Source organism: Medicago sativa, chromosome 4, assembly GCF_051527215.1.
Source record: "Medicago sativa cultivar Bolivia chromosome 4, Bolivia_mono, whole genome shotgun sequence".
Taxonomy (NCBI): domain Eukaryota; kingdom Viridiplantae; phylum Streptophyta; class Magnoliopsida; order Fabales; family Fabaceae; genus Medicago; species Medicago sativa.
In genome coordinates, this window is record NC_140752.1 from 38,564,836 (window position 1) to 38,577,472 (window position 12,637).

The following is a 12,637-nucleotide window of genomic DNA, read 5'->3' on the forward strand; positions in this document are numbered from 1 at the left end:
GTTTGTAAGCTCCCCCTAAGTTCTATCCAGGTTAATTAAATTCATTTTATGCATAATAATATCAGAGCTTTAAAGAAATGAAAGAATTGACTGATAGATAAGAAGAATGGTTCAATTAATTTTTATTTGAAATTTGATACTCCCACTTTTTGATGCACCCACAAAAAGATAGAAGTTTTTCAAAATTTTCAAATATTATTAATGGGGCTCAGAGCCTTTAAATACTATCATATATACTCCCCCTTTTGTCATTAGCAAAAATAATTAAACAAAAAGAAGAGATGAGAAAAAAACATAGGATAAAGGTTCAGAGCATTTAAACCATATAATTAAAGCATATTAACAAAAAATAAACTAAACAGAGCATATCAAATAAAATAATCAGAGCAAAACTAATACACACATGATATAAACAGTTCATGATATTCAGAAGCGAAAAGAGTTCAGAAGCAGATAATAATTCAGAAGTGAAGACCAAATCAGAGGCATAAACAGAATATATCAGAAGCCTAAAGAGACAAAAATAAGCTAAAGGTGTGCAACTAAAGGTTAAGCTTATTTTGGCTCTCTAAAATCTTCTTCAAAAGTTCTTGAGTTTCAGCATATTTCTGATTCATATCTGACTTGTTCTTCTCCATTTCAGCTTCAAGTCTTAACAGCTTCTGATCCTGCTCTTGTAGCTTCAGCTCCAGTTCTTCATTTCTTTTCTTCAGCACCTTGTTCTCCTGAATTAGAGCCAGGTCAGGTGCAGCACTCTTCAAGTTGATCTTGGAAAGGAAAGTTAAGTCCAGATCCTTGGGATGAATATAATTGGGAAGAAAATCTTCAGGTTTTCTTCCTCTGATGCTCATAGGATGCTTCACCCAAGTTCCAAGGACTTCTATATCTTCCATATTCTCATCAATCCCTTTCAACCAGTTTTCCAACTGCTGCTTGGCTTCCTCTTGAGCTTGTAGACATGAATCATGCAGAGTTGAAATCAGATTGATGACCCTTTCCTTGATCCTCCTCCATTGCTTCTGATAACTGATTTTGTAACCCAAGTCACTTCTACTTTTAATCAGCCTATGCACTTCAGAAGTAATGTCCTCCCACACATCTTGTAATACACGAGAGTCTAGGAAAATGGTGGGTGGTGAAGGTTGTTTTGAAGGTTTAGGAGGGGCTGTGGGGACAATGGCTTGACTTGTTCTTGGTTGGTCATTTGTGGTTAGGGTGTTGCTGGTTAAAGGTTGGTCAGGATCTATAGCCATGGAAGAGGCATGATCATCTTGATCATCCTCAGAGTCGGTATCTATATCACATACACCAGTGTAGTGAGTGATTTTAACAACTTGTACAGGTAAAGGAATTGTGGAAGAGGGGGTTGGCTCAGGAACAGGTTTAGAAACTGTTTGTTCAGGAACAGTAGGTTCAGGAACATCTGGTTTAGGACTTGTTGGTTTGGTTATTTGTGGCTCAACTGGTGTATTTGTTGGTTGTTGTTGTGGTGGTGAGGTGGTCTTTACTGGTTCTGGTTGTTGTTGTTGGGGGTCTTCTGAAATGACCTTCTCAGAAGCAGTTGCTTCAGAAGCCATTTCAGAGGCTGTTTGTGAGTTTAGATTGAAGCTAGATTGGGGTAGTTCACCTAGGTAATGGCTTTCTAGGTGATCTAAAAGAGAGGTGTCTTCAGGTGGAATAGAAGATGTGTGTGAGACTAGAGATACCTGAGATAACGTTGCTGTGTTATCAGCAGCTTCTGAAGTAGGCTTTGGGATTTCAGATTCTAAAACATCTGCTTTCCGCTTGACAATCCGTTCAGTTTCAGAAGCAATTTCCCTTACTTCAGCCAACTTTTCAGCAACAAAGCCTTCTTCCTTGTCTAAGCCAGCTTTCTTCAGCTTAGCATCCCTCTCCAGAACTATTTTGGCTTGTTGTTCCTTCTGTTTTGCTAGCATCTGGTTAGCATAATCAGATGTTGCTTTAGCTTCATCAGAAGTAACTTCAACCATTGGAGTGAAGATAAGTGCAGCTACCTTCTTCTTCTTCTTCTCGGGTTCTTCCTTATCTCCTTCTTCCTTGCCAGGAGCTTGTTCCAGTTTTTCCTTTCTGATTCCAGTTTCTTCTCTAGTCCTCTTTTTCGTAGGAATAGAAGCAGCATCAATTTTCTTCTTTTCTTTCCTGTATGCTATCTCACCAGCAGAATATTCTTTAGCCATTCTGGCCTTAGCAGGGGTCACCTCAACCAAAGAAGACATCCTTTGTAAAGGTGCCTTCTTCGTTTTAATCTTGGGCTAAGATTCTTCTTGCTCTAGCTCATCCAAAGCTTCATCCACTTTTTCTTGATAGAAAACAGTTTTAGCTTTTCCTCTCTTTCTCTTGTCAACCTTCTGTTGCTTGGCCTTTTCAGCAGCAGCTTCTGATGCAATAACTCCCTTGAACTTCTTTCCTTTGGCCTTAACAGGAGCAGCTTCCTCCTGATGGCTTGCATCTGTCTCCATGACATACTCAGCTACTATTTTGGCTTAGACTTCAGGATTTTCCTTAAAGATGGAAGGAAAGTCCTTGATAATCTTAGTTTCTGCTGTGGTCATTTCTATCCACTTCTCATCTTGAGGGGCTTTCTTGATAACCTTCATAGAGTATAAGCTCCTGCTACTGATAGTCCTTTCAGCAGTAGAAACTTTGAAGCATTTATCAGATGCATCCCTTGTCTTTTTCAAAGTATCTAGCACCCTTCCTTGATGAAAGATCTCAGACAACAATCTTCCATAGGGCACTTGCTTTCTTCCTTTGGCAATGCCTTCATTAATTGCCCAGCAGAGATGATCCATGACATATCTTGGAAAATTAATCTTATCAAACATGGCCATGAAGTAGATTTCCAGCTTCTGTTGATTATTGGGTTGATCAGACCCTCCTGCTCTCTGAAAGAAGCAATCAGTGCAGAACTTCACCAACATCCTGTTGTGAGTCTCCATTTCGGAAGGCTTGGCTTCTGAGTTTCCACCCAGAAGTAAGTTGTAGTAGCTTTGTAGCAGGATATCATCCTTCTTCACTATCTCTTGGAACCTGCCTTCAACATCCACTCTGCATGCTTTAGCTATAACCTCCTCAGTGATGGTTATAGGAATACCCATCACTTCAGACCTTATTTCTAGGCTATTAAAAGAAGTAAGATTCTTTTCCACCGTCATCTTTCCCTTCTTCGACACAGCTTGTTTACCTACGACCTTTGCTGGCTTTCCATTGAAGACTCCAGCCCTTACCCAGAAATCTTTGACCAAGTTCACATACGTTGGCCCACTCAACATCTTGAAGTACTCAGATAGCTTCTGAGTATCTACCAACTCTTTCATGTCCACATCATATTTCTTGAGTGAAGCGAAGTCCACTGGTGATTCTATCTGGACGATCAGAGAGTTAAGAGGAATAAACATTGTTCTCTGTTTGTAAACGAACCCAGATCCTGATGCTTGTTGTTGTGAGCTTGATGATGCCATTAATGAAGATTGAAAAAGATTTGAAGAAGATTGAGGGTTCTAGGGTTTTTGCGCTTACTTCGCAAGAGGTTTGAAAGCAAATGTGTTTGTTGTGAGTGAGTAGTGTGTGAATTGACAAAGTGTTAAAAGTAAAATGATTGCAATTCAAAAAAGACCAACAAACATAGCGTTAATGACAAATTGGGGGCGCGTGAAAGTATTTTTCAAAGCTATTAAATCATCATTGCCCTTTTAAGTTATACACCAATACATATAAGCCACGTCAGAAGTTCTCAGAGTAACTACCAAGTTAGTGGGCCAGGAATTACCAAATAAAGTAACTCCCAACGTTTCCACTAACTCAACTATTCAGGAGCATAAAATTCAGCTTCTGAACTTTAGATACTGACGTCGTCATCAGAAGCGAGTTTTCCTCAGAACCTCAAAAAGAGCTTCTGATGGACTACTGCTTCTGAACTAACTTCAGAACCTAAAATCCTATTCAGGAGCGAGCAAGCTTTAATCAGACACGTAATGCATGTTTAAATTTTTCTTTATAAAATCAAATATTTCAACAGTCAAAGGCTCAGTAAATATATCAGCCCATTGATTCTCAGTATCAATGAATTGTATATCTAAAATTCCTTTTTGAACATAGTCTCTGATAAAATGGTGTTTGATTTCAATATGCTTAGCTCTTGAATGCAAAATTGGATTTTTAGACAAACAAATAGCAGCAGTATTATCACAAAAGATGAGAATACTATTAGCAATTATCTGATAGTCTTCCAACTGATGTTTCATCCAAAGTAGTTGTGTACAACAACTTGCAGCTGAAATGTATTCTGCTTCTGCTGTAGACATAGCAATGGTTGTTTGTCTTTTGCTAGCCCAGGATATAAGATTATCACCCAGAAATTGACAATTGCCACTGGTTGACTTTCTTTCAATCCTATCACAAGCATAATCAGCATCACAGAATCCAATTAGCTTATAATCTGAGGATTTCCTATAAAGGAGTCCAAGATTAGTTGTTCCTTTCAAATACCTGAATATTCTCTTGACAGCAGTCAAATGAGATTCTCTAGGATCTGATTGGAATCTTGCACACAAGCATACACTGAATAAAATATCTGGCCTAGATGCAGTGAGGTATAACAAAGAACCAATCATACCTCTGTACAGCTTCTGATCTACGTTAGCTCCTTCAACTTCTTTGCTTAAGGTGCACGTAGGATGCATTGGAGTGTTCATCACTTTACAATCTTCAAGCTTGAACTTCTTCAGAAGCTCCTTTGTATACTTTGATTGATGAACATAGACTCCATCTTTGCATTGATTAATTTGAATGCCAAGGAAGAACTTCAGCTCTCCCATCATGCTCATTTCAAATTCATCCTGCATTAACTTAGAAAATTCCTTGCAAAGAGATGCATTAGTAGAACCAAATATTATATCATCAACATATATCTGCACAACAAGAATATCTTTTCCAAGGGTCCTTCTGAAGAGTGTTGTATCAACCTGCCCTCTTTTAAAATCATTTTTGATTAAGAAATTACTTAGTCTATCACACCAAGCTCTGGGAGCTTGTTTCAAGCCATATAGTGATTTCTTCAGTTTAAAAACAAGGTCAGGATATTTAATATCCTCAAATCCAGGAGGTTGCTTTACATACACTTCTTCTTTAATGACTCCATTAAGAAATGCACTCATGACATCCATTTGATATAATATTATGCCATGATTAACTGCATAGGAAAGAAGTAACCTGATTGCTTCTAGTCTTGCAACTGGAGCAAATGTTTCAGTGTAATCAATGCCTTCTTGTTGACTGTATCCTTGTGCAACAAGCCTTGCCTTGTTTCTTGTTACTTCTCCTTGCTCATTCAACTTGTTTCTGAATACCCATTTTGTTCCAATAATGTTCTTGTGCTGAGGTTTGGGTACCAGATCCCACACATCATTTCTTTGAAATTGATTCAACTCTTCTTGCATAGCTAAGATCCATCCATCATCAGAAAGTGCTTCATCAACAGTTGTAGGTTCAATCATTGAGATCAGTCCAATCATTGACTCTTCATGTCTGAAGTATGATCTTGTTCTTCTTGGACTATCTTTGTTTCCAATGATTAGCTCCTCAGGATGTGAAGACTTGTGTTTGAATGTGTTTCTGGGAGGATCTGCTTGATGTGAGCCATCTTGTGCTTCATCAGAAGCAATTTCATCTTGCGCTTCTGATGTGGGTTCATCTTCTGGACTTTCTTCAGATTCAGCTATCTGTTCAGGTTCTGAAGTAACTTCAGGAACCTGTATCTCTGCAAAACTTTCACGTGCATAGATTCTTCAACACAAAGTGTTTCTGAATTATACACTTTGGGAGTAACCTAAAAAGATTCCTCTTTGGGCTTTGGCATCAAATTTATTTAGGTAGAGCTTGTTATTCAGAATGTAACATGTACATCCAAATTGATGAAAGTAAGAGATATTGGGTTTTCTTCCTTTAAAGAGTTCATATGCTGTTTTCTCCAAAATAGGTCTGATATAGATCCTGTTTTGAACATAACATGCTATATTCATTGCTTCTGCCCAAAAATGTTTTGGTAAATTGTTTTCATGGATCATGGTTCTAGCCATTTCTTGTAAAGTTCTATTCTTTCTCTCTACAACCCCATTTTGTTGCGGAGTTCTAGGAGAAGAGAATTCATGGACAATTCCATGTTTTTCACAAAAAGCTTCAAATGGTTCATTTTCAAATTCTCCACCATGATCACTTCTGACTTTCAAAATCTTTGATTCTTTTTCAGATTGAATTTGAGTGCAGAAGCTACTGAATACATCACAAGCAACATCTTTACTCTTTAGGAATTTTACCCAAGTTCATCTGCTGTAATCATCAACAATAACTAATCCATATCTACTCCCATATAAGGATGCAGTACTGACTGGTCCAAATAAATCAATATGGAGTAGTTCTAAGGGTCTGGAGATTGAAACAATGTCTTTGGTTTTAAAAGAAGATTTCACAATTTTTCCTATCTGACATGCACCACAGAGTGCATCTGAATGATAGTCAATGTCTGGTAGGCCTTTGACAAGTTGTAACTTACTAAGCTTAGAGATTAATCTCCAATTAGCATGTCCCAACCTTCTGTGCCACATCCATTTCTTATCATTCACTGATAGAAGGCAAATCACCTTCCGATCAGCCAGTTCAGAAAAATTGATTTTGTAGACATTATCAACTCTCTTTCCCTTGAACACAATGGATTTGTCTTCCTTGTTGATTACAGTACAGTTGGTTTTCTCAAAAAGCACATCATAACCATTATCACAAAATTGACTAATGCTCAAAAGGTTATGTTCAAGACCATCTACCAACCATACATTATTAATTGAGGTAGAGGAATTACCAATGGTTCCTGTACCTATGATCTTGCCAGACTGGTTTCCTCCAAATTTCACACTTCCTCCTTCCTTCATTGTTAGGCTGAGGAAACTGGACTTCTCTCCTGTCATGTGTCTTGAGCAACCGCTGTCTAGGTACCATGATTTTTGCTTTGGTGTTGCTCTTAGACATACCTGCATCATTGACATTTTCAAATTTAGGTACCCATTGTCCTATAGTCCTGAAAAGTTAGTACTTGAGGCTTTACTCTTCATTTCCTGTACCTTGTGATTTGAGTTGGGTTGCTTCTGATTAACCATCACCTTAGGTTTTGGTACTTCAGAAGCAGTAACTATCTTCTTCTGAAACTTAGACTTCAGAACCTCAGATTTTGGTTTCACCAGACTCTGAGGAACAAATTTTGATCTTTTCAGGATCCTGATCTTTGAAGTCTTGGAATCAGATTTGATCATAGCCTTTGGCTTAGAGTTCTTTGGCTTTCAGGTAATCTTAGCCTTAGAGCTAGAAGCTTCAGGTTCTGATTGAACAACAGTTTCCAACTCAGCACCTTCAGGTACAAAAACTATTTTCAGACCTTCCTTGATGCATTCACAACATGCCTTGAGACTGATTTCATTTGGTTTCCCTCCTGAAAAACCAATCCCTTTGCCATTGTTTCTGTAAATGCTATAAATCATAGAAGCCACTCTACTTCTATCAATGCCAGATATGATAAAATCTTCAAGAGCAATTTTATGGTTGCTTAAAGGTTTTTCATTACACTTTTCTTGTAGCTTCTGACATAAGAACCTGAGCTGATCTTCATAAGTTTTACACATGAAGTCAAAGCCCCTAAGTCCTTGTTCAGAAGCTTTCAGATCCAATAGAGTTGATTTTTGCTGATTTACCAAATCAGCATATTTTTCTTTTAACTCCTTCAACTCATTGGTTCTTACTTCAAAATGTGTAAGAAGTTCTTTAAATGACTCAACAAGTTCATCTCTGGGAATCTTAGAATATACCTCATTTTCATCTTCAAAATCTGATTCTGATCCAGCTTCTGAAGTTGCTGTGGCAACTAACCCAACAGCTACCTTTGCATCTTCATCAGCTTCCTCTTTATCAGATCCAGATTCACTTCCCAAATCATCCCAGGTTGCCATTAAACTCTGCTTAATATGCTTCTTGAATTTGCTTGGTTTGAATGTTGACTTCTTTTGACTTGTCCTTTGACTTCTCCTTCTAAAGATCAGGGCATTCAGCAATGAAGTGTCCAGGCTTCTTACAGTTGAAGCATCCCTTCTGATCTTCTTTCCTTGAGCTTCTAGAGTTACTTCTTCTGGCTAGAAACTTCCTGTTCTTCTTGGCCAGATACTAAGTCTGTTGGAGAGCATGGCCATTTCAGCAGCATCTGGTTCAGAATCTAAACTTGATTGTTCTTCCTCTTTAGATTCAACCACTTTGAGAGCTCTTGATGACTTGCCTTTGGATGGAAGAGCTATTGATTTACTCTTCTTAGTAGACTCATGTTCATTAAGACTTAACTCATGAACTTTGAGAGAACTAACAAGATCTTCGACACTTAAAGTGTTTAAATCCTTAGCTTCCTCAATGGCAGTCACCTTTGGTCTTCATCTAGCAGGCAAGCTTCTGAATATCTTGCTCACATGATCAGAAGCAACATAACTCTTCTTCAGGATTTGTAGCCCAGAGACTAAGGTTTGAAACTTAGAGTACATCTCCTCAATAGTATCATCGTCCTTCATCTTGAATAACTCCTACTGATGTACAAGCATGAGAGCCTTTGCTTCTTTGACCTTCTTGCTGCCTTCATAGTTTGAACAGAGAGAAGCAAACATAGCTTTAGCATTGGACTTGTCACTCATCTTCATATATTCTGCTTTAGGAATAGCAGTGACAAGTGCTCCTCTGATAATATGATGCTTCTTGTAGAGTTTCTTCAACTCAGGAGTATGTTTCTTTCTATCCACAGCAGCTCCTTCTTCATCATCAAGAACTAAGTCACCAACACAATCTTCTAGTATATCCCATAGTTCTTCATCTAAGCTCATGATATAACTATAGAAGTTGGTTTTCCACCAAGAAAATTCTTCAGCATCTCCGTTGAACTTTGGAATCTTTCCAACACTGGATTTCTTGTTGTCAACATTGTAATCATATGCAACACTTTTGTTGTTGTTGCCAGATCCACTACCAGAAGCAGATTCGTCAGACATGTTTTTCTCAGATCTTGGACTGTTACACTGTTAGGTGTTATCAACAGAACCAAGGCTCTAGATACCAATTGAAGGTGAGAAAAACACAAGAAGGGGGTTGAATTGTGTTTTGAAAAATTCTTCGTTTCTCTAAAAACTGAACACACTGATCAGAAGCTAAGTGAAACAGCTTCTGAAGTGATAATCAGAATCTGAACGCAACGGAATAAAACAGAGAGAGAAGAAGAAAGACACAAAGCAATTATACTGGTTCCTTCCACAATCCGGAAGTAGTCCAGTCCCCCTTGCACTTCCAAGGAGATTTCACTAGAATGTAATATCTGATTACAATTGCTCAAGCACACCTGCAAGAGACTTCTAACTAAACAAAATTACACAGAAAATTGTTTAAGGTTGAACACTTGATATACAATCAGAGGTGCTCACAATACAAATCAGATACAGACTCTAAGACTTAAGAATTTCTAAGATATGAATTTAAGACACAGAAATTCTAAGTGAATGCAGAACAATTTCAGCAGAGGTTTGGCACTTGTAAAAATGATATGAGTCTTTCGTTCAGCATTACCAAATCTCTAAGTCTTCACTCTTTTATATAGAGGTGTGAAAGAGACGTTGTGAAATTGCCAGCACATCAAAGAGTCGTTGTTGAAGCTTAATCTTTCACCAATGATCTTTTGCCTGATTTGGTTGTTGTCCTATGAAGAACAAATTTGAAATCCATTCCTTATCCAAAGGAACATCTTTACAGGCGAAGCCGTATTCTGGAGTTGTTTTCTTGTCTTGTAGCGTGGACACAAAAACAGAGTAGTGGAGAAGGTGGTTGTACAATTCGTACAAAGGTACAATGTCAACGCTTTCATCCAAAATTGCAAGCACATGCCTTCAAACACCTTTGAAATGACCGTTGCAAAATTCCATTAATATTTTGTTGTCCTTTGATGAATTTTGATCCATGAAATAGCTCTTTAATCCTTGAATTTCTCAAATTCAATTGATCTTCAGCTTCTGGTGAAATGGCTTATGATGAGGCAGCTTCTGATAATGTAGCTTCTGATGATGATGTGGCGCTTCTGGACCTCTTGTCTTCAGAAGCACTAATCTTCAGAAGCACTATTCCGTCAGGAGCGCTTTTAGTCTTCAGGAGCACTTTACTCTCTTCAGGAGCAGCTTGACTTCAGGAGCGCTTTTTCTCTTCAGGAGCATATTGCCTTCAGGAGCGTCTAAGCTTCAATTTGTTGATTCCTTTTGCTCTTTATTTGCTCATTCAGAACCTCTTAATGATGTAACTTTTTAATTATGGTCTTGTACACTTGAACAAATATTAGCTAGTCCAATTTACAATTTTTCATACCTTGTTATCATCAAAACTCTTTAAGGTTCATTGTTAAACACATTTTGTTCCAACAATCTCCCCCTTTTTGATGATGACAAACAATAGTATTTAAAATTGATCAATTGTTGTTAATCTAATTAACAAGTTAACTTTGGGGTTCTGAGGTTTGTAAACTCAGAGTCTGAGGTTTGTAAGCTCTAACTCCCCCTGAGTCTGATAGTCTTTAAGGTGAAGTTTGTAAGCTCCCCCTAAGTTCTATCCAGGTTAATTAAATTCATTTTATGCATAATAATATCAGAGCTTTAAAGAAATGAAAGGATTGACTGATAGATAAGAAGAATGGTTCAATTAATTTTTATTTGAAATTTGATACTCCCACTTTTTGATGCACCCACAAAAAGATAGAAGTTTTTCAAAATTTTAAAATATTATTAATGGGGCTCAGAGCCTTTAAATACTATCACATATACTCCCCCTTTTGTCATTACCAAAAATAATTAAACAAAAAGAAGAGATGAGAAAAAACATAGGATAAAGGTTCAGAGCATTTAAACCATATAATTAAAGCGTATTAACAAAAAATAAACTAAACAGAGCATATCAAACAAAATAATCAGAGCAAAACTAATACACATAAGATATAAACAGTTAATGATATTCAGAAGCGAAAAGAGTTCAGAAGCAGATAATAATTCAGAAGTGAAGACCAAATCAGAGGCATAAACAGAATATATCAGAAGCCTAAAGAGACAAAAATAAGCTAAAGGTGTGCAACTAAAGGTTAGGCTTATTTTGGCTCTCTAAAATCTTCTTCAAAAGTTCTTGAGTTTCAGCATATTTCTGATTCATATCTGACTTGTTCTTCTCCATTTCAGCTTCAAGTCTTAACAGCTTCTGATCCTGCTCTTGTAGCTTCAGCTCCAGTTCTTCATTTCTTTTCTTCAGCACCTTGTTCTCCTGAACTAGAGCCAGGTCAGGTGCAGCACTCTTCAAGTTGATCTTGGAAAGGAAAGTTAAGTCCAGATCCTTGGGATGAATATAATTGGGAAGAAAATCTTCAGGTTTTCTTCCTCTGATGCTCATAGGATGCTTCACCCAAGTTCCAAGGACTTCTATATCTTCCATATTCTCATCAATCCCTTTCAACCAGTTTTCCAACTGCTGCTTGGCTTCCTCTTGAGCTTGTAGACATGAATCATGCAGAGTTGAAATCAGATTGATGACCCTTTCCTTGATCCTCCTCCATTGCTTCTGATAACTGATTTTGTAACCCAAGTCACTTCTACTTTTAATCAGCCTATGCACTTCAGAAGTAATGTCCTCCCACACATCTTGTAATACACGAGAGTCTAGGAAAATGGTGGGTGGTGAAGGTTGTTTTGAAGGTTTAGGAGGGGCTGTGGGGACAATGGCTTGACTTGTTCTTGGTTGGTCATTTGTGGTTAGGGTGTTGCTGGTTAAAGGTTGGTCAGGATCTATAGCCATGGAAGAGGCATGATCATCTTGATCATCCTCAGAGTCGGTATCCATATCACATACACCAGTGTAGTGAGTGATTTTGACAACTTGTACAGGTAAAGGAATTGTGGAAGAGGGGGTTGGCTCAGGAGCAGGTTTAGAAACTGTTTGTTCAGGAACAGTAGGTTCAGGAACATCTGGTTTAGGACTTGTTGGTTTGGTTATTTGTGGTTCAATTGGTGTATTTGTTGGTTGTTGTTGTGGTGGTGAGGTGGTCTTTACTGGTTCTGGTTGTTGTTGTTGGGGGTCTTCTGAAATGACCTTCTCAGAAGCAGTTGCTTCAGAAGCCATTTCAGAGGCTGTTTGTGAGTTTAGATTGAAGCTAGATTGGGGTAGTTCACCTAGGTAATGGCTTTCTAGGTGATCTAAAAGAGAGGTGTCTTCAGGTGGAATAGAAGATGTGTGTGAGACTAGAGATACCTGAGATAACGTTGCTGTGTTATCAGCAGCTTCTGAAGTAGGCTTTGGGATTTCAGATTCTGAAACATCTGCTTTCCGTTTGACAATCCGTTCAGTTTCAGAAGCAATTTCCCTTACTTCAGCCAACTTTTCAGCAACAAAGCCTTCTTCCTTGTCTAAGCCAGCTTTCTTCAGCTTAGCATCCCTCTCCAGAGCTATTTTGGCTTGTTGTTCCTTCTGTTTTGCTAGCATCTGGTTAGCATAATCAGATGCTGCTTTAGCTTCATCAGAAGTAACT